This window comes from Pristiophorus japonicus, chromosome 3 (assembly GCF_044704955.1).
Source record: "Pristiophorus japonicus isolate sPriJap1 chromosome 3, sPriJap1.hap1, whole genome shotgun sequence".
In the NCBI taxonomy this organism is placed as follows: Eukaryota; Metazoa; Chordata; class Chondrichthyes; family Pristiophoridae; genus Pristiophorus; species Pristiophorus japonicus.
In genome coordinates, this window is record NC_091979.1 from 196110461 (window position 1) to 196132804 (window position 22344).

The following is a 22344-nucleotide window of genomic DNA, read 5'->3' on the forward strand; positions in this document are numbered from 1 at the left end:
TCTGCCTCTATCTTGTCTATCCCTTTATTATTTTCAATGTTCTATAAGATCACCCCTCATCCTTCTGAACTCCAACGAGTAAAGACCCAGTCTACTCAATCTATCATCATAAGGTAACCCCCTCATCTCTGGAATCAGCCTAGTGAATCGTCTCTGTACCCCTTCCAAAGCTAGTATATCCTTCCTTAAGTAAGGTGACCAAAACTGCACGCAGTACTCCAGGTGCGGCCTCACCAATACCCTATACAGTTGCAGCTATACATTTAGCTATATATTTTAGGATAATTTGAAAATGATAACCTTGGCTGTACAAATTATACAATCTAGGAAATGTGCTACCAACTTTATCTTGTATATTTCCATTCACAGCTGTGCCAGGAGACTACGGATGGGGTCTCGCAGCCGGCTGCAAGTTATGGCGCAAAGGACCTACAACCCCTGGGTAGAAGAGGAGTAACCACAGCACAGGAAACATTCAGCAGAACCCCTCCACCAGCAAATTCAGCCGAGCAGCATCCAGGGAGTGAGGTGGTGAAAAGGTCACTTTCAGGGACGGCTATCGTCTCAAATTCGATGACTCCTCCTGTAGCTGCTGGCTTGAAATCCGCTAATGGCTGTGAAGAGAGGTGGGCCGCCGAAGTACTGAGCCGCCACAGAGAAAGAGCGGGACTGGTGGAAGGTGCGGGCTTCAAAAGGACACGACAACAAGGTGCGAGTCAGAGCAAAGGGCAGCAGCCAGTGCGCGCAATGACCAAGGACGGCCAGACTAAGCAACAGGAAACCGCACATGATGAAGAGGAGCTACATCTGCTAGTTCAGAGGCTTAAAGAGTCACTGTCTCTTAAAGTGCAAATTGGTAAGTTGTAGCTAAGTTCAGCTGAAATCCATTTGGTAACTCAGATCTTGACGAGAATCCAGTAAGACCTTGCCTCTTTAAGTTGTTCTGAAAATTATGGTGCCGCCTTGTAGTTAGAGTGAGTAAGCGCAAGAGTCCTGCCCTCAAGGACATGTATTAGTGTCCAAACATTTTGTCTAATTTTAAGGTTATGCCCCCTAGTTCTGCATTCCCCCACCAGAGGAATTAGTTTCTCTCTACCCTATCAACCATTTTGTCTCTCCAGGCAACCATATCAAAATCTTTTTATAAAGAACAGATTATCTGATCATTATCACATTGCTGTTTGTGGGACCTTGCTGTGTGCAAATTGGCTGCTGCATTTCCTGCATTGCAACGGTGATTACTTCATTCAAAAGTACTTCATTGGCTTTAATGTGATTTGGGACATCCTTTGAAGATTAAGTGACCACGTGTATTTAAACTGTCTGGTTCTTTCTTCTCTACTGTTCCTTCTCTGCCTTTTTTCCCCTAAGACAATTCTTCATTTATACCCACGAAGCACCCACATGACGATGACATCACCCATGCTCAGCCAATCATTGGCGCTATAACCTCATTATCCATATATGTACATGCTTTCATTTTGTTTCTGTCTGATTTTCAGCAGACACAATATTAGGCGTGAGTCAGTTTAACATTACAAGTACATCCTTATAAGATAGGTTAATTCGGAAACTAGGGTTCTGAATTTAAGGAAAGGTAACTTCGACTGTATGAGGCTTGAATTGGCTAGAATAGACTGGCAAAGGATAATAAAAGGGTTGACGGTGAATAAGCAGTGGCAAACATTTAAAAATCACATGGATGAACTTCAGCAATTGTTCATCCCTGTCTGGAGTAAAAATAAAACTGGGAAGGTGGTTCAACCATGGCTAACAAAGGAAATTAAGGATAGTGTTAAAGCCAAGGAAGAGGCATATAAATTGGCTAGAAAAAGCAACTAATATGAGGACTGGGAGAAATTTAGAATTCAACAGAGGAGGACTAACGGTTTAATTAGGAGGAGGAAAATAGAGTATGAGAGGAAGCTTGCAGGGAATATAAAAACTGACTGCAAAAGCTTCTATAAATATGTGAAGAGAAAAAGATTAGTAAAGACAAATGGATGTCCCTTACAGTCGAATTCAGGTGAATTTATAATGGGGAACAAAGAATGGCAGACCAATTGAACCAATACTTCGGTTCTGCCTTCACGAAGGAAAATACAAATAACCTTCCGGAAATACTAGGGGACAGTTGGTCTAGTGAGAAGAAGGAACTGAAGGACATCCTTATTAGGTGGAAAATTGATGGGATTGAAGTCTGATAAATCCCCGGGACCTGATAGTCTGCATCCCAGAGTACTCAAGGAAGTGGCTTTAGAAATAGTGGATGCATTGGTGATCATTTTCCAACAGTCTATCGACTCTGGATCAGTTCCTATGGACTGGAGGGTAGCTAATGTAACACCACTTTTTAAAAAAGGAGGGAGAGAGAAAACGGGTAATTATAGAGTGGTTAGCCTGACATCAGTAGTGGGGAAAATGTTGGAATCAATCACTAAGGATGAAATAGCAGCGCATTTGGAAAGCAGTGACAGGATCGGACCAAGTCAGCACGTATTTATGAAAGGGAAATCATGCTTGACGAATCTTCTGGAATTTTTTGAGGATGTAACTAGCAGAGTGGACAAGGGAGAACCAGTGGATGTGGTGTATTTGGACTTTCATAAGGCTTTTGACAAGGTCCCACACAAGAGATTGGTGTGCAAAATCAAAGCACATGGTATTGGGGGTAATATACTAACGTGGATAGGAAACTGGTTGGCAGACAGGAATTAGAGAGTTGGGATAAATGGGTCCTTTTCAGAATGGCAGGCAGTGACTAGCTCAGTGCTGGGACCCCAGCTCTTTACAATGTACATTAACGATTTAGATGAAGGAATAGAGTGTATTATCTCCAAGTTTGCAGATGACACTAAACTGTGTGGCGGTGTGAGCTGTGAGGAGGACGCAAAAAGGCTGCAGGCTGACTTGGACAGGTTAGGTGAGTGGGCAAATACATGGCAGATGCAATATAATATGGATAAATGTGAGGTTATCCATTTTGGGGGCAAAAACACGAAGGCAGAATATTATCTGAATGGCGGCAGACTAGGAAAAGGGGAGGTGCAACGAGACCTGGGTGTCATAGTTCATCAGTCACTGAAAGTGGGCATGCAGGTACAGCAGGCGGTAAAGAAGGCAAATGGTATGTTGGCCTTCATAGCGAGGGGATTTGAATATAGAAGCAGGGAGGTCTTAATAGAAACTTAGAAACAGAGAAAATAGGTGCAGGAGTAGGCCATTCGGCCCTTCAAGCCTGCACCGCCATTCAATGAGTTCATGGCTGAACATGCAACTTCAGTACCCCATTGGGAACATTCTTCCTGCATCTAACCTGTCTAAACCCGTCAGAATTTTAAACGTTTCTATGAGGTCTCCTCTCATTCTTCTGAACACCAGTGAATACAAACCCAGTTGATCCAGTCTTTCTTGATATGTCAGTCCCGCCATCCTGGGAATCAGTCTCGTGAACCTTCGCTGCACCCCCTCAATAACAAGAATGTCCTTCCTCAAGTTAGGAGACCAAAACTGTACACAATACTCCAGGTGTGGCCTCACCAAGACCCTGTACAACTGTAGTAACACCTCCCTGCCCCTGTACTCAAATCCCCTCGCTATGAAGGCCAACATGCCATTTGATTTCTTAACCGCCTGCTGTACCTGCATGCCAACCTTCAATGACTGATGTACCATGACACCCAGGTGTACAGGGCCTTAGTGAGGCCTCACCTGGAATATTGTGTTCAGTTTTGGTCTCCTAGTCTGAGGAAGGACGTTCTTGCTATTGAGGGAGTGCAGCGAAGGTTCACCAGACTGATTCCAGGGATGGCTGGGCTGTCATATGAGGAGAGACTGGATCAACTGGGCCTTTATTCACTGGTGTTTAGAAGGATGAGAGGGGATCTCATAGAAACGTATAAGATTCTGACGGGACTGGACAGGATAGATGCGGGAAGAATGTTTCCGATGTTGGGGAAGTCCAGAACCAGGGGACATAGTCTTAGGATAAGGGGTAGGCCATTTAGGACTGAGATGAAGAGAAACTTCTTCACTCAGAGAGTTGTTAACCTGTGGAATTCCCTGCCACAGAGAGTTTTGATGCCAGTTCACAGGATATATTCAAGAGGGAGTTACGGTTAAGGGGATCAAGGGGTATGGAGAGAAAGCAGGAAAGGGGTACTGAAGGAATGATCAGCCATGATCTTATTGAATGGCGGTGCAGGCTCGAAGGGCCGAATGGTCTACTCCTGCACCTATTTATGATGTTTCTATGTTTCTATCCTACATTGAAACCCAGATTAAGAGCTCCACAGCTCTTTCTCGGGCATCTCACCACCAGGTTCCAATTTATAGCACATCATGGAAGTCCTCATCATCATCATCATAGGTTGTCCCTCAGAATCGAGGAAGACTTGCTTCCACTCTTAAAATGAGTCCTTAGGTGGCTGAACAGTCCAATACGAGAACCACAGTCCTTGCCACAGGTGGGACAGATAGTCGTTGAGGGTAAGGGAGGGTGGGACAGGTTTGCCGCACGCTCTTTCCGCTGCCTGCGTTTGATTTCTGCATGCTCTCGGCTGACACGTCCTTACTACACAGTATAAATGAACACGAGGCCTATGCTTGAGAGAAGGTCAGTCTGTGACCTGTCCTTTATTCCTTAGCACTCAAGTGATGAAGGTGGGTGGAGCTTCCCCTTTTATACCTGAGGGTCCAGGTTAGGAGTGTCTCCCACCTCGTGGTCAGTGTTCTCACGGTTTACAACTTAGGTCAGTTTATACATCGGTTACAATGCTGGTTGAATACATGACATCACCTCCCCCCCCAAAGTCTTATTGGGATCACAGGTTGAGTCTCTCTGGTGGTTTACGCTCCCTTGTAGAGCGCCTGAGTTGGGGCTCCGGTTGTTGGGCGCTGGTCTGAGTGTCTGCTGTTTGCAGTGCCTCAGGCCTGTCTGGACTGCCCACAGTGACTGGGCTCTCCTCCCTTTGGTTCTGGTGTTCGGTCACCTGTGGTGGAGTGAACTCTATATCGTGTTCTTCCTCTGCTTCTTCTATGGGGTTGCTGAACCTCCTTTTTGTTTGATCCACATGTTTGCGGCAGATTTGTCCATTGGTAAGTTTAACTACCAGAATCCTATTTCCCTCTTTGGCAACCACAGTGCCTGCGAGCCATTTGGGCCCTGCAGCGTAGTTGAGGACAAAAACAGTATCATTTACATCAGTACATCGCGCCCTCGCATTCCTGTCATGGTAGTGCTATTGTGACTGGTGCCTGCTCTCGACAATTTCTTTCATGGTGGGGTGTATAAGGAATAATCAGGTTTTGAGCGTCCTTTTCATTAGTAGCTCTGCGGGTGGAACCCCTGTGAGCGAGTGTGGTCGGGATCTATAGGCTAACAGGAGGCGTGATAAGCAGGTTTGTAGGGAACCCCCTTGGAATCTGAGCATCCCCTGTTTGATTATCTGCACTGCTCGTTCTGCCTGGCCGTTTGAGGCCGGCTTGAACGGTGCCGTTCTAACATGGTTAATTCCATTGCCTGCCATGAAGTCCTGGAATTCAGTGCTTGTGAAGCACGGGCCATTATCGCTGACCAAGATGTCCGATAGACCGTAGGCGGCGAACATTGCCCGTAGGCTTTCTACCGTGGTAGAGGATGTGCTTGAATTTAAAATGTCACACTCGATCCATTTGGAGTAGGCGTCTACTACAACCAAAAACATTTTCCCCATGAAAGGACCTGCGTAGTCCACATGGATGCGTGACCAAGGCTTGGCGGGCCATGGCCAGGGGCTAAGGGGGGCTTCCCTGGGCGCATGGCCCAGCTGGGCACACGTGTTGCACCTGCGAACACAAAGTTCCAGATCTGCGTCTATCCCTGGCCACCAAACGTGTGACCTGGCAATTGCCTTCATCGTGACAATGCCCGGGTGCCCATTGTGGAGTTCTCTGATGAACACCTCTCTGCCCATCTGGGGCATGACTATGCGGATTCCCCACAGTAGGCAATCGGCCTGAATCGAGAGTTCATCCTTGCGCCTGTTAAATGGTTTAAATTTCTCAGGGCATGCCCTGTACGTGGCTGCCCAGTCCCCATTCAGGACACATTTCTTGACTAGAGACAATAGCGGGTCTCTATTTGTCCAGAGTTTAATCTGACGGGCTGTCACGGGTGAGCCTTCACTTCCGAAAGCTTCAACAGCCATGACCATCTCAGCACCATTCTCGGTAGCCCCCTCAATGGTGGCTAGTGGGAGCCTGCTGAGTGCATCGGCGCAGTTTTCGGTGCCCGGTCTGTGCCGAATTGTGTAGTCATAGGCAGCTAACGTGAGTGCCCACCTCTGTATGCGGGCCGATGCGTTTGCATTTATGGCCTTGTTGTCGGCCAAAAGGGACATTAGGGGTTTGTGATCTGTCTGCAGCTCAAATTTCCTGCCAAACAGGTACTGGTGCATTTTCTTTACCGCATATACACATGCGAGCGCCTCCTTTTCTACCATCCCGTAGCCCTTTTCTGCCTGGGACAGACTCCTGGAGGCATAAGCTACCGGCTGTAACTGACCCTTGGCATTGACATGCTGCAACACACACCCGACACCATAGGACGACGCATCGCACGTTAACACAAGTTTCTTACATGGGTCATATAGCGTTATCAGATTGTTGGAACATAACAAATTGCGTGCTCTATTAAAAGCCCTTTCCTGGCTGTCTCCCCAGACCCATTCGCAACCTTTGCATAGGAGCACGTGTAGCGGCTCTAGCAGCGGGCTCAATTTGGGAAGAAAGTTACCAAAATAGTTCAGGAGCCCCAGGAACGAACGCAGCTCCGTCGTGTTACGGGGTCTGGGTGCTCTCTGGATCGCTTCCATCTTGGATGCAGTAGGGCTGATCCCGTCTGCTGCTACCCTCATCCCCAGGAATTCTACCTCTGGAGCTAGGACGACGCACTTCGCCTTTTTCAGTCGCAGACCTACCCGGTCCAGTCTGCGTAGCACCTCCTCCAGGTTGTGGAGGTGTTCTTCAGTATCGTAACCCGTAATGAGGATGTTGTCCTGAAAAACCACCGTCCCTGGAATCGACTTGAGGAGGCTTTCCATATTTCATTGGAAGATCGCGACGGCCGAGCGAATCCCGAACGGACATCTGTTGTACTCAAACAACCCCTTGTGTGTCGTGATGGTGGTCAGCTTCTTCGACTCACTCGCCAGCTCCTGGGTCATGTAAGCTGAGGTCAGGTCCAATTTTGAAAAAAGTTTGCCACCGGATATTGTCGCAAAGAGCTCCCCCGCTCTCGGTAGCGGGTACTGGTCTTAGAGTGACACCCAATTGATGGTGGCCTTGTAATCGCCACATATCCTGACCGACCCATCCGCCTTGAGCACCGGCACAATCGGGCTCGCCCAGTCACTGAATTCGACTGGCGAGATGATGCCGTCCCTCAACAGGCGGTCCAATTCGCCTTCTATCTTTTCCCACATCACGTACGGCACCGCTCTGGCCTTGTGGTGTATTGGTCTGGCGTCCAGGTTTATGTGAATCACTACCTTGGCCCCCATGAAAGTGCCAATGCCGGGTTGAAATAATGAGTCAAAATTGTCCAGGACCTGTGAGCATGATACTCGCTCCACAGAGGAAATTGCATTGACATCGCCCCATTTCCAGTTCATGACAGCAAGCCAACTCCTCCCCAGTAGTGCGGGACAGTCCCCTGGGACAATCCAGAGTGGCAACCTGTTCTCCGAATCTTTGTGGGTCACGACTACCGTGGCGCTGCCTAGCACCGGAATGATCTGCTTTGTGTAAGTCCGTAGCTGTGCGTCAATCGCCGATAATTTTGGCCTCCTGGCCTTGGATGCCCACAACTGTTTGATACCCATCAGGGACTGGGTGGCACCCGTGTCTAACTCCATTGATACTGGGATGCCATTGAGGAGCACTTTCATCATTATCGGTGGCGTCCTGGTGTATGAACTGTATACGTGCTCCACATGAACTCGCTGAACTTCAGCTTCCAGCGATTTCCCCCAGTGTCCATTTCTGCAATTTCTGCAGGTATTTTGCTCATCTCTGCAAACTCCGGCTGAATGTATGCCTCCACGCCTCCAGCATGAGTTGCGGTTTGAAACAAAAGGTCCCTTGCCAGTCAATCGTCCCTGACTGCTCCTGTTATTGTCCTTGAGTGCACCATTAACATGTGTTGATGGCCCCATTACTGGCCGCATTGTCCCTTGCAATGGCGTGAATCGCTGTTCAGCTTGCCATTGTCTCTGTCGAACTCCCCCTATGGGTTCGACTGCATGTTGGGGCATGCCTGACTACCCTTGTCTGCCTGGAGAACTGTGTGCTGCTTTAACAATGTGAATCTCTGTCCCAACCATTCCTTAACACAGTACCTCTCGTCTGTTCTGCTAGTGGCTATGCTCGCATAGTTTAAATCCCAGTTTCTTGTCGCCATTGATACGTCCTTACTACACAGTATAAATGCACACGAGGCCCATGCTTGAGAGTAGGTCAGTCTGTGACCTGTCCTTTATTCCTTAGCACTCAAGTGATGAAGGTGGGTGGAGCTTCCCCTTTTATACCTGAAGGTCCATGTTAGGAGTGTCTCCCACCTAGTGGTCATTGTTCTCAGTGTACAACTTAGGTCAGTTTATATATGGGTTACAATGCTGGTTGAATACATGACATCGGCGATGAGACTCGAGGGCTCAGCGCCCTCCCGGATGCACTTCCTCCACTTAGGGCAGTCTTTGGCCAGGAACTCCCAGGTGTCATGGGGATGTTGCAGTTTATCAGGGAGGCTTTGAGGGTGTCCTTGTAACATTTCCTCTGTCCACCTTTGGCTCATTTGCCGTGAATGAATTCCGAGTAGAGCGCTTACTTTGCGAGTCTCGTGTCTGGCATGCGGACAATGTGGCCTGCCCAGCGGAGCCAATCAAGTGTGGTCTGTGCTTCAATGCTGGGGATATTGGCCTGGTCGAGGACATCTGTCCTCCCAGGGGATTTGTAGTATCTTGCAGAGACATCGTTAGTGGTATTTCTTCAGCGACTTGAGGTGTCTACTGTACATGGTCCATGTCTCTGAGCCATACAGGAGGGAGGGTAGCACTGCAGCCCTGTAGACCATGAGCTTGGTGGCAGATTTGAGGGCCTGGTCTTCGAACACTCTTTTCCTCAGGCGGCCAAAGGCTACACTGGCGCACTGGAGGTGGTGTTGAATCTCGTCGTCAATGTCTGCTCTTGTTGATAAGAGGTTCCTGAGGTATGGGAAATGGTCCACATTGTTCAGGGTTGCGCCGTGGATCTTGATGATTGGGGGGCAGTGCTGTGCAGCGAGGACAGCTGGTGGAGGACCTTTGCCTTATGGATGTTTAGTGTAAGGCCCATGCTTATGTACGTTTCAGTAAATACGTCGTCCGTGTACTGTAGCTCGATGACACAGGTTGGGTGGTCTTGGACCTGGCCTGAAGACGGAGAAGGTTGAACAGGTTTCCACTGGTTCTGTAGTTTATTTCCACTCCAGCGGGGAGCTTGTTGACTGTGAGGTGGAGCATGGCATCAAGGAAGATTGAGAAGAGGGTTGGGGAGATGACGCAGCCCTGTTTGACTCCGGTCCGGACGTGGATTGGGTTTGTAATGGATCCACTGGTAAGGATCATGGCCTGCATGTCATCGTGGAGCAGGCGGAGGATGGTGACGAACTTTTGGGGGCATCCGAAACGGAGGAGGACGCTCCATAGACCCTCACAGTTGACAGTGTCAAAGGCCGTTGTAAAGTTGAAGAAGGCCATGTATAAGGGCTGGCGCTGTTCCCTGCATTTTTCCTGCAGCTGTTGCACTGCAAAAATAATATCCGTTGTGCCCCGTAGGGGACGAAATCTGCACTGTGACTCCGGGTGGAGCTCCTCGGCCACAGGGAGAAAATGATTGAGGAGGACTCTAGCGACGACTTTCCCAGTGGCTGATAGCAGGGAGATTCCTTTGTAGTTGCCGCAGTCAGATTTGTCCCCATTTTTAAAGATGGTCACGTTCACTGCATCTCTGAGATCTCCCGGCATGCTCTCCTCCCTCCAGATGAGAGAGATGAGGTCATGTATTCGCGCCAACAGTGCCTCCCCGCCATACATTCAGTGCCTCAGCAGGAATTACATCCGCTCCCGTAACCTTGTTTGAAGTCCTCACACACATACTAAACATTACCGTTTAGATTTACTGTAAATCTTCAAACATGATTCAGTTTCCACATCCTGCAAAAAAAATTCCAAAAGTGTGGGGTACATATTATACATGGATACTAAATTGTGTCTTAAATACTAACATCACCTTATCCTGGATCTTCCTCAAGTAATCTGATCAACTGAGATGGGAGAGCTTCTCGTGTAGTGAACTGCGGCAATGTACAACAACAATAATTAGTATTTATATAGCACCTTTAACATAGTAAAACATCCCAAGGCACTTCCCAGGAGTATTATGAGATAAAAAATTTGACACCGAGCCGCATAAGTAGAAATTAGTGCAGGTGACCAAAAACTTAGTCAAAGAGGTATGTTTTAAGGAGCGTCTTGAAGGAGAAAAGAGAGGTGGAGAGACAGAGAGGTTTAGGCAGGGAGCTCCAGAGCTTGGGGTCAAGGCAACAGAAGGCACGGCCACCAATGGTTGAGCGATTATAATCAGGGATGCTCAAGAGGGCAGAATTAGAGGAGTGTAGATAGTTCTGGGGTTTGTGGGGCTGGAAGAGATGACAGAGATAGGGAGGGGCGAGCCATGGAGGGATTTGAAAATAAGGATGAGAATTTTGAAATCAAGGCGTTGCTCAACCGGAAGCCAACGTAGATCAGCAAGCACAGAGGTGATGGGTGAGCGGGACTTGGTGCGAGTTAGGACACGGGTAGTCGAGTTTTAGATAACCTCTAGTTTACATAGGATAGAATGTGGGAGGCCAGCCAGGAATGTGTTGGAATAGTCTAGAGGTAACAAAGGCATGGATGAGGGCTTCAGCAGCGGATGAGCTGAGGCAAGGGCGGAGACGGGCGATGTTACGGAGGTGGAAATAGGCGGCCTTAGTTAAGTTGCAGAAATGTGGTCGAAAACTCATTTCAGGGTCAAATATGACACCAAGGTTGCAAACAGTCTGGTTCAGCCTCAGACAGAAGTTGGGGAGAGGGATGGTCAGTGGCTAGGGAATGGAGTTTGTGGCGGGGACCGAAAACAATGGCTTTGGTCTTCCCAATATTCAATTGGAGAAAATTTCTGCTCAACCAGAATTGGATGTTGGAAAAGCAGTCTGACAATTTAGAGATAGAAACATAGGAACATAGAAAATAGGTGCAAGAGTAGGCCATTCGGCCCTTTTGAGTCTGCACCACCATTCAATATGATCATGGCTGATCATGCAACTTCAGTACCCCATTCCTACTTTTTCTCCATACCCCTTGATCTCTTTAACCGCAAGGGCCACATCTAACTCCCTTTTGAATATATCTAACGAACTGGCCTCAACAACTTTCTGTGGTAGAGAATTCCACAGGTTCACAATTCTCTGAGTTTCTCCTCATCTTGGTCCTAAATGGCTTACCCCTTATCCTTAGACTGTGACCCCTGGTTCTGGACTTCCCCAACATCAGGAACATTCTTCCTGCATCTAACTTGTCCAAACCCGTCAGAGTTATATATGTTTCTATGAGATCCCCTCTCATTCTTCTAAATTTCAGTGAATATAAACATAGTCGATCCAGTCTTTTGTCATATGTCAATCCTGCCATCCCGGGAATCAGTCTGGTGAACCTTCGCTGCACTCCCTCAATAGCAAGAATGTCCTTCCTCAGATTCGGAGACCAAAATTGCACACGGTATTCAAGGTGTGACCTCACCAAGGCCCTGTACAACTGCAGTAAGATCTGCTCCGATACTCAATTCCTCTTGCTATGAAGGCCAACATGCCATTTGGTGCCTTCACCGCCTGCTGTACCTGCATGAAACTTTCAATGACTAATGTGGAGAGGTCGAGAGAAGTGGTAGTGAGGTAGAACTGGGTGGCATCAGCATACATGTGGAAACTGATGCTGTGTTTTTGGATGATGTTGCCAAGGAACAACATGTAGATGAGAAATAGGAGGGGACCAAGGATAGATCCTTGGGGGACACTAAAGGTAACGATGCAGGGGTGGGAAGAGAAGCCGTTGCAGGTGATTCTCTGACTATGATTAGTTAGATAAGAATGGAATCAGGTGAGTGCAGTCCCACCCAGCTGGACGACGGTGAAGAGGCATTGGAGGAGGATAGAGTGGTCAACCATGTCAAAGGTTGCAGACAAGTCAAGAAGGACAAGGAGGGATAGTTTGCCTTTGTCACAGTCACAAAGGATGTCATTTGTGACTTTGCTGAGAGCAGTTTCGGTACTGTATGGGGCAGAAACTTGGAGAGATTCAAACATGGAATTTTGGGAAAGATGGGCATAGATTTGGGAGGCGACAACGCGTTCAAGGACTTTGGAGAGGAAAGGGAGATTGGAGATGGGGCAGTAGTTTGCAAGGACGGAGGTTTCGGGGGTTGGTTTTTTGAGAAGGGTGATGACGGCAGATTTGAGGGAGAGGGGGACAATACCTGAGGAGAGAGAACCATTAACAATATCAGCATGGGAGTCTAAAAAGGAAGTTGGGTGGTCAGCAGTTTGGTGGGATTAGGGTCAAGGGAGCAGGAAGTGGGTCTCATGGACAGGATGAGCTCGGAAAAATCATGCGAGGAGATCGGAGAGAAATTGAAGAAAGATGTGAGGTCAGAACTAGGGCAGGGAGGATTCTTAGAGGAAATTTGGCCCGGTGGGCTAAGGAAAAGAAGGGAAGAAGCAGAGGCGGCCAAACGGCTGGTCTCAATCTTAGAGACAAAGAGCTCCTCACACATATTGTTGGAGATGAGGGTGGAGAGGGGTTTAAAAAGACGGTTAGCAGTGGAGAATAGAAACCAGGATTTATCTTTTTATTCCAGAATGATTCTGGAATAGTGAGCGATTTTGGCAAATGAGAATGTAAGCCAACATTCCTGCCACTCCATGGTGTTGTAAACCAACACACTACTACACCCAGGTTTGATTCACTCAGCATAAACTTGGAGTCAACAGCATACATTTCTGAAGTCAAGTCAGTTGTAGAATAAATGGATCCCATTTATCTGAGAACACTTGGCTGATTTTTTAAAAATATATCCAGTTTTCACAATCGGGTGTCAGCCTTGGCTCAGTGGGTAGCACTCTCCTCTCTGTCGTGGGTTCGAATCCCATTCCTGAGACTTGAGCACAAAATCCAGGCTAATAGTCCCAGTGCCAGTACTGAGGGAGTGCTGCACTGTCAGAGGTGCCATCTTGCAGGTGAGACGTTAAACCAAGGCCCCGTCAGGCCCTCTGAGCTGGGCATAAAAGATCCCGTGGCACAATTTAGAAGCAGATAGAAGTGTCCTGGCCAATATTTATTCCTCAACCAACATCACCAAAAAAGATTATCTGGTCATTGTCAAGTTACTGTTTGTAAGACCTTGCTGTGCAAAACAATTGGCTGTTGTGTTTCCTACATTACAGCAATGTCTACACTTCAAAAAAATACTTAATTGTCTGTGAAGCACTTTGGGATGTGCTGAGTCAGGAAAGGCATTATATAAATGCAAGTTCATCCATCCCTCTATCCCTCCATCCAATCTCATTGTCTTTCTTTTCTATCCTTTAATGCAAGACAAGTGTTAGTCAGCGTCCATTCCAGACTCTTTTAATCGCAGGCATTCAGCGACTGGCTTTCCTTTTCTCTTGCAGGACACTGCTCCGTTTTAAAGAAGGAGCTGCTCGATGCAGCAGACCACGTGAGTGAGACACTGTCACACCTTGTCAATAGGACAGCGGTGCCGGCCTGTCGGTGAAGGAAGGTTTGGGAGGTCGAGCTGCAATTTACGGTCGATATCGATTCAGAATGTGCGGTGAAGATCGTCCCGCCTCCCGGAGCACTGTTTCAGCAGCAAATGTGAAGTTAACAAATACATGGCGAGTGACTCGAGATTCTTTCCAAGGGCAGCCAACAAAAGAAACAAAAAGCAGAGGGGCAGCATGTTTCAACCTGTACTAATGTGAAGGGTTTCTACATTGAAATATAGGGGGTAATTTTAACCCACAAAACGGGTGGGTTTGGTTCAGGTGGGAGGTTAAAATGTTAAAAATCTGAAACAGGATTCGAATCCACCCACTTCCGGTTTTAACCGTTTGCATGAGGCGGGTCGGTCATTGAAACCTTTTAAAGGGGCTATACGCCTCCATTTTAACAGTGTTTCTATTTTTAATCATTGTCCACCGGGTTCCTCGGTCCTTGCAAAGCCCGGCAGGTGAAAGGAGGTAGGAAGGGCTGGATCCATGAGGTAAGTTCCTTTACAGCACTGCTTCTGGGCCAGGAGGAGCCAGAGTGTTCCCTCCAGGCCCAACAAGCCAACCCTGTGAACCCACCCCACCAATCTATCTGGTCCTTGCCCCCACTACCCCACCCCACCCCACCACCACCTACTCCACTCGACTATTTTCTACACCCCGACTACAATCTCCACATCCCCCATCCCAATCACGCTCTACCATCTCCACTCTCCTGCCCCCACCCCCCCCAATTGGATACCACCACCATCATTTACTCCCCACGGACCATGTTGTACCCCAACCCCCAAACCACCAGCTCCACCCTTCCCCCATTCCCGCGATCTCTCCCCCACTAGAACCCCGACAGCGAGCTCTCCCTACCTGCTGCTCTGCTCTGTCCTTCTGCTGCAGGCTTTCCCGCCCAGCAGACAGCCGGCCTATCAATTTGGCTTCTCAATCAGGCTGTCAATCAGGCTGTCAATCGGCCTGGCTGTGGGGCAGGAAACCTGCAGAAAAACTGTAAAAGTCATTCGGCAGTAACTGCAGGATTTTAGGAAAACCCATACTTTCGAGTACCCCGTCCATAACTCCTCCTCTCCCCCCTCCACTCCACACTCTACCCCTGCTCAGAACGTGTCTCCATCATCATCATCATAGGCAGTCCCTTGGAATCAAGGAAAACTTGCTTCCACTCTTAACATGAGTTCTTAGGTGGCTAAACAGTCCAATACGAGAACCACAGTCTCTGTCACAGGTGGGACAGATAGTCGTTGAGGGAAGGATGGGACAGGTTTGCTGCATGCTCTTTCCACTGCCTGCGCTTGATTTCTGCACGCTCTCGACGATGAGACACGAGGTACTCAGCGGCTCCTCGCTGCCTCCACGATAATATCGAGCCCACAGCAACTGAGAAGAAGAAAGACTTGCATTTCTATATTGCCTTTCACAACCTCAGGACATACCAAAGTGCTTTACAGCCAATAAAGTACTTTTGCAGTGCAGTGGTTGATATAATGTAGGGAATGCGGCAGCCAATTTGTACACAGCAAGCTCTCACAAACAACAATGTGATAATGTGCAGATCATCTTTTTAAAGTGATGTTGGTTGAGGGATAAATATTTGCCTGGACACCAGGGGGAACTCTGCTACTCTACTTCGAATAGTGTAATAGGATCATTTACGTCCACCTGAGAGGGCGGACAGGACCTCGGTTTAACGTTTCATCCGAAAGACGGCACTTCTGGCAGTACAGTACTTCAACAGACACAATTGCACATTGTACCTCGTAAAAGATATCTCCAAGGCCGAAGTATTTTTTGGCCACAGGTGTACCCTTAGCCCAGTAATAATTCAAACCCAGAATTCAGCGTTTGCTTTTATTTTTACTTTTTGCTGTTGTGGGTGCGATCTCCAGTTTAGCAAAGGTGATCACCAGTGCAAAGTATTAGCTCACAACTGTTTCAACTGAAGTGGTTTCATTGCAACCAGTGTTTATAATAAATGGAGTAAATAAGTGAAAAGACGGAGAGAAAGAAAAATAAATATGTATTTATTTCTAAAAACTGTGCAACCTTTGTTCCTGGTCATAAATCAATATGATTGTTCTGCTGAAATGTATATTGAAGTGTTGGAAAAGTGTGTGTAATTCTGTTACATCAGTACATTCTGGGAATAGTTATTGATCTGATTCCTTCAATCCATGCTGTGGTAATTGGTACCAAACACATTGGGTCCTTACTGAGTGTGTGGACATGCACACAAATTGGAAGGTTGCACAATGCCGCATAACCAAATATTTTTACATGAAAATCATTATTAAACATCAGTCAGAAAAGGGAAAGTTTTTATCAGCTAAAAATACCACTTGACCATGGTGCTGGGTGCTGGTATCTGTTATCAATGTTCAATCTCCTTCCTGATTACATTCTTTGATGCTTCGATCCTGCTGCCCATCACGTTGCAGAGGTGCAAACAATAAGCGGACTCTTTAAGGTGTGGGAGGTTTGCTCATTTGGCCATTGGTCTTGCCAACTCTGATTGGAGATAAAAAATGTGACCCCCAAACAGAACTCCCTTGCGCCCGTGATTTCCTCATGGTAAGCTCCCAATCACACCAGGCATTGCATTGTCAGGTTGCATGGGTGACCATGAGCAGAGAGAAAATTAACTCCGCGCTCCTCCAATTCTGGCCTTTTGTGCACCCATGATTTTCACCACGCCACCTTAATGGCCGTGCCTTCAGCTGATATGGTCCTATGCTCTGGAATTTCCTCCCTAAAATCACTCTCTTCCTTTAAGATGCTTGTTAAAACCTACTTCTTTGACCAAGCTGTTGTCATGTGACCTAATAGAAACATAGAAACATAGAAAATAGGTGCAGGAGTAGGCCATTCGGCCCTTCGAGTCTGCACCACCATTCAATATGATCATGGCTGATCATGCAACTTTAGTACCCCATTCCTGCTTTCTCGCCATACCCTTTGATCCCTTTAGCCGTAAGGGCCACATCTAACTCCCTTTTGAATATATCTGATGAACTGGCCTCAACAACTGTCTGTGGTAGAGAATTCCACAGGTTCACAATTCTCTGAATGAAGAAGTTTCTCCTCATCTCAATCCTAAATGGTTTACCCCTTATCCTTAGACAGTGACCCCCTGGTTCTGGACTTCCCAACATCGGGAACATTCTTCCTACATCTAACCTGTCCAATCCCATCAGAATTTTATATGTTTCTATGAGATCCCCTCTCATTCTTCTAAATTCCAGTGAATATAAGCCTAGTCGATCCAGTCTTTCTTCATATGTCAGTCCTGCCATCCCAGCAATCAGTCTGGTGAACCTTCGCTGCATTCCCTCAATAGCAAGTATGTCCTTCCTCAGATTCGGAGACCAAATCTGTACCCCCTTATGTGGCTTGGTGTCAAATTTATGACGGATAATGCTCATGTAAAGTGCTTTGGGACATTTTGCTATGTTAAAGGTGCTATATAAATGCAAGTTGTTGAATTGCTTCCCCAGTGGGAACAAGGAAAACATGGTGAACAAATCACACTCAGAACACGGCGCCAGTGACATTGGTCGAAGGCACCACCAACCGTGCCTATCAAGCTGGATGAGAGGATGATGTTCAAAGGGAAAGAATATGTGGAAAGAAAAAAAACTAAGCAGTATACTTCAATCCTATGGAGAAACTGGGATTGTTCTCCTTAGAGCAGAGGAGATTAAGGAGAGATTTAATAGAGATACTCAAAATGAGGAGTAGATAGGGAGAAAGTATTTCCACTGACAGGCGGGTTGGTAACCAGAGAACACAGATTAAAGATAATGGGCAAAAGAATCAGGGGAGATGAGGAAAATTATTTTTTATGCAGCATGTTATTATGATCTGAAATTCACGGCCTGAAAGGGTGAGGGAAGTAGAATCAATAATAACTTTCAAAAGGGAATTTGATAAATATTTGAAAGTTAAAAATTTGGGAAAGAACAAGGGAGTGGGACTACTTAGATAGCTCTTTCAAAGAATGGCCTCCTTTTGTGCTGTAAAAGTCTATAAAGTTACTGCCTTAAATTAGTTCTGAGGTAACAGTTGATGGGGATCGAATATGCAACCAGTAGAGAAATAACAGTATACTTTCCTACATTATAACAATGACTGCACTTCAAAAAATACTTCATTGGCTGTAAAGCGCTTTGGGATGTCTGGTGGTCATGAAAGGGGCTATATAAACACAAATCTTTCCTTCTTTCTTTTAAACTCAATTCTGCACACTTTCCATTTCAATATTTCAAACGTGTCTAAAATTGAATTTATTTTTGTTGCTGATATGTGTTTATTTTAGTAACACTACAACAGTGACTACACTTCAAAAGTACTTCATTGCCTGTAAAATGCAATGGGATATCTTGAGGTGAAAGGCGCAGTAGAAATGCAAGTTATTTCTTTCAATTCAGACATTGTGAGCGGGAAGGTTCTTCTCAAAGTTGCATGTCCTCTTTTGTTATGACTATATAATCTAACAGGAGATTTTTAAAAATTTGTTCCTGGGATGTGGGTGTCGCTGGTAAGGCCAGCATTTATTGCCCATTCCTAATTGCCCTTGCGAAGGTGGAGGTGAGACGCCTTCTTGAACCACTGCAGTCCATGACATGAAAGTACCCCCACAGTGCTGTTAGGGAGTTCCAGGATTTTGATCCAGCAACAATGAAGGAATGGCAATATATTTCCAAGTCAGGATGGGTGTAACTTGGAGGTGATGGTGTTCCCAGGCACCTGCTGCCCTTGTCCTTCAAAATGGTAGAGGTCACATGTTTGGGAGGTGCTGTCGAAGTTGCTGCAATGCATCTTGTGGATGGTACACACTACAGCTACGGTGCGCCAGTGGTGGAAAAAATGTATGTTTAAGGTGGTGGATGAGGTGCCAATCAAATGGGCTGCTTTGTCCTGGATGGTATCGAGCTTCTTGAATGTTGTTGGAGCTGCACTCATCCAGGCAAGTGGAGAGTATTCCATTGCACTCCTGACTTGTGTCTGTCCTCACCGCACAGCACTCTCCCACAGTCATCAAGATCCACGGCACAGCCCTGGACAATGTGGACCATTTCCCATACCTCAGGAGCCTCTTATCAACAAGAGTAGACATCGACAACGAGATTTAACACCGCCTCCAGTGCGCCAGCGCAACCTTCGGCTGCCTGAGGAAAAGTGTGTTTGATTCCAGGCCCTCAAATCCACCATTAAGCTCATGGTCTACAGGGCTGTAGTAATACTTGCCCTCCTGTATGGCTCAGAGACATGGACCATGTACAGTAGACACCTCAAGTCCCTGGAGAAATACCACCAAGATCCTACAAATCCCCTGGGAGGACAGGTGCACCAACATTAGCACCCTCAACCAGACCAATATCCCCAGCATTGACCACACTTGATCAGCTCCACTGGGCAGGCCACATCGTTCACATGCCAGACACGAGGCTCCCAAAGCAAGCGCTCTACTCAGAACTCCTTCACGGCAAGCGAGCCAAAGGTGGGCAGAGGAAACGTTACAAGGACAGCCTCAAAGCCTCCCTGATAAAGTGCAACATCCCCACCGACACCTGGGAGTCCCTGGCCAAAGTCCGCCCTAAGTGGAGGAAGTGCATTCAGGAGGGTGCTGAGCACCTCGAGTCTCATTGCATGAGAGCATGCAGAAATCAAGCGCAGGCAGCGGAAAGAGCGTGCGGCAAACCTGTCCCACCCACCCTTTCCCTCAACGACTATCTGTCCCACCTGTGACAAGGACTTTGGTTCTCGTATTGTACTGTTCAGCCACCTAAGGACTCATTTTTAGAGTGGAAGCAAGTCTTCCTCGATTCCGAGGGACTGCCTATGATGATGATGAGATGGTGGAAAGGCTTTGGGGAGTCAGGAGGTGAGACGCTCACCGCAGAATACCCAGCCTCTGACCAGCTCTTGTTGCCACAGTATTTATGTGGCTGGTCCAGTTAAGTTTCTGGTCAATGGTGACCCCAAAGGATGTTGGTGGTGGGGAAATCAGGCGACAGTAATGCCGTTGAATGTCAAAGGGTAGTGGTTAGGCTCTCACTTGTTGGAAATGGATGATGTGGGTGATCCTGGGCAGGGAAGGTAAACAAACCATTCATGTGTGTGTGTACTTGAACACGTGTGCATGCATGTGGGCCTGTGCATACATGTGATGGGGGGGAGGGGCATTAAAGTAATACGGTGTCAGCTTAGCTCCGTGGGTAGCATGCTTGCCTCTAAGTCAGAAGGTTCAAGGTTTGAGTCCCACTCCACAAACTTGAGCACAAAATCTAGGCTGACACTCCCAGTGCTGTCTTTCAGATGACACGTTAAACCAAGACCCTCGTCTCCCCTCTCAGGTGGACGTGAATGATCCCCTGGCACTATTTCAAAGAAGAGCAAGGGAGTTCACTGACACAGTCGGTGCCAAGAGTAATATTTATCCCTCAACCAATATCACTAAAAATAGATTATCTGGTCATTATCACATTGCTGTTTGTAGGAGCTTGCTGTGTGCAAATGGCTGCCACGCTTCCCTACATTACAACAGTGACTACAATTCAAAAAAGTACTTCCTTGGCTGTAAAGTGCTTTGGAATGTCTGGTGACTGTGAAAGGCGCTATATAAATACAAGTCTTCCTTTTTTTCTTTCAGTGATTGCACTTCCAAAAAGGTACTTCATTGACTGTAAAACGCTTTGGGATGTCATAAGGACATGAAAGGCACTCTAGTTTGGGTACCCCTGCTCTCATACACGGGACCACTAGAAAGAAAGACTCGCATTTATAACCCCAGCCCACCCAATCTTTGCTCATAGCTAAAATTCTCCAGTCCTGGCAACATCCTCGTAAATCTCCTTTGTACCATCTCTCGTGCAATCACATCTTTCCTGTAATGTGGTGATTAGAAGTGTATGCAGTACTCTAGCTGTGGTCTAACTATTGTTTTATTCTTCAATAGCGTCATTGGATCTTTTACGTCCACCTAAAAGGGAAGTCAGGGCCTCGATTTAACAGTTCATCAGAAAGACAACACCACCAACAGTGCAGCACTCCCGCAATGCTGTACTGGAGTATTGCTCTTAAACCCACAACCTTCTGACTAAGAAGTGAGAGTTCTACCACTGAGCCACAGCTTCCTCATTTTATTTAATGTTGGATAACCATAAAGCAGTGTTATCTTAACCATTGGTACACATGGATAGCTTTGATTTAATAAAAATCTATCTTCCTCCACCTCCTTAAAATGACAGCAGTCATAGAAAATTGGATTTAAGTAAGGACTTAAATGCAGCATTGTTACAATTTATTTATGTACAAAATAAAATCAGTATCACATCACAGTTCGAAGACTTTTTTCAAATAATAGGTTGCCGTTCCGTGAGTCACGGATGTAAATGAAAACCAATTGAATTTTTGGGGGGTTAAGGGGACAATTCAACACAGATATTTCAATTGTCATGTTTATTATTAAATTAAAAAAAGCAAAGGTACAAAAAGACACTGTGCAGAGGAACATTTATGTGGTGGAGGCTCTTTTGAGCCCCATGTTTTTTGCTATCCTGCTCTGCATGATGCCAGGACCACTTCTGTACACTTGGATGCCAACCCAGTCTTGGACAAATTCTTTTTCTTTGGGATTGTTCACCCTTTGACCCTCTACGAAGGACCCTGAGAAGAAAGCAAAAATCCCACCATTATTAGCACACGTGCAAAGGCCCGTTACCACGCGTTACATATTCCAGCACACATCAGGTGTAGGGTTGTCAACCCTCCAGGATTGTCCTGGTGTCTCCAGGAATGAAAGATTAATCTCTCAGGACACAGCTGCGAGCAACCCAATAGAAAAGTAATTGGAAAAATAAGTAATTTCTTTGAACACTTTTGTTGATTAGCCTACTCCTGTTCTTATGTTCCTAACACGCACATGATACATTACAAATTCAGAAGCCAGTTCCTCCCTAGAATGGGAGCCACTTCAACAAGGCACAAAGCCAGTTTGGAGACCTGACCCATTCTCAGCTGATGATGAACGTGAGACTGGGGCTGGAGGAGATAGTGGGGCTGAATTTGCGGCCCCTACGGGGGCATACGAGGTGCACAAGTTCCGGGTTTAGGCATGCACTGCGCATGCGCCGAAACCCGAAACTTGCGATCTGTTCAAAATTCTCTTGAAAGATCGAACGAATCTGTCAGAAATGGCCATTCACAGGCAGTACGTTGGGCTATTTGCCCAATTTCTGCCCAGCGAATGTCCTTGAAATTCTTACACCTGGTAAAAGCAGGTGTAAAGGTTTCTTTTACCAGTCTATGAGTTTAAAAAAAAAAGAAAAATATTTTTATTTCATTCATTTATATATTAAAATATATTATCCATTAAGGTAAGTTTACTTTTAGCCTGGTTAAAACATTTTTTTTAATTCAAAAAAATTATTATATATTTTTTTAAATTA

The 22344-nt window shown here is 46.5% G+C and overlaps 1 long non-coding RNA gene across 1 annotated transcript; it reads left to right on the forward strand.

The window, feature by feature from the left end:
* The first annotated feature begins 562 nt into the window (after nt 1-562).
* On the forward strand, nt 563-20931 carry LOC139259433 (uncharacterized). Its single transcript, XR_011592568.1, has 3 exons — nt 563-856; nt 13787-14011; nt 20853-20931. It is a non-coding gene; the product is annotated as an uncharacterized lncRNA (long non-coding RNA).
* The last annotated feature ends 1413 nt before the right edge of the window (nt 20932-22344 follow it).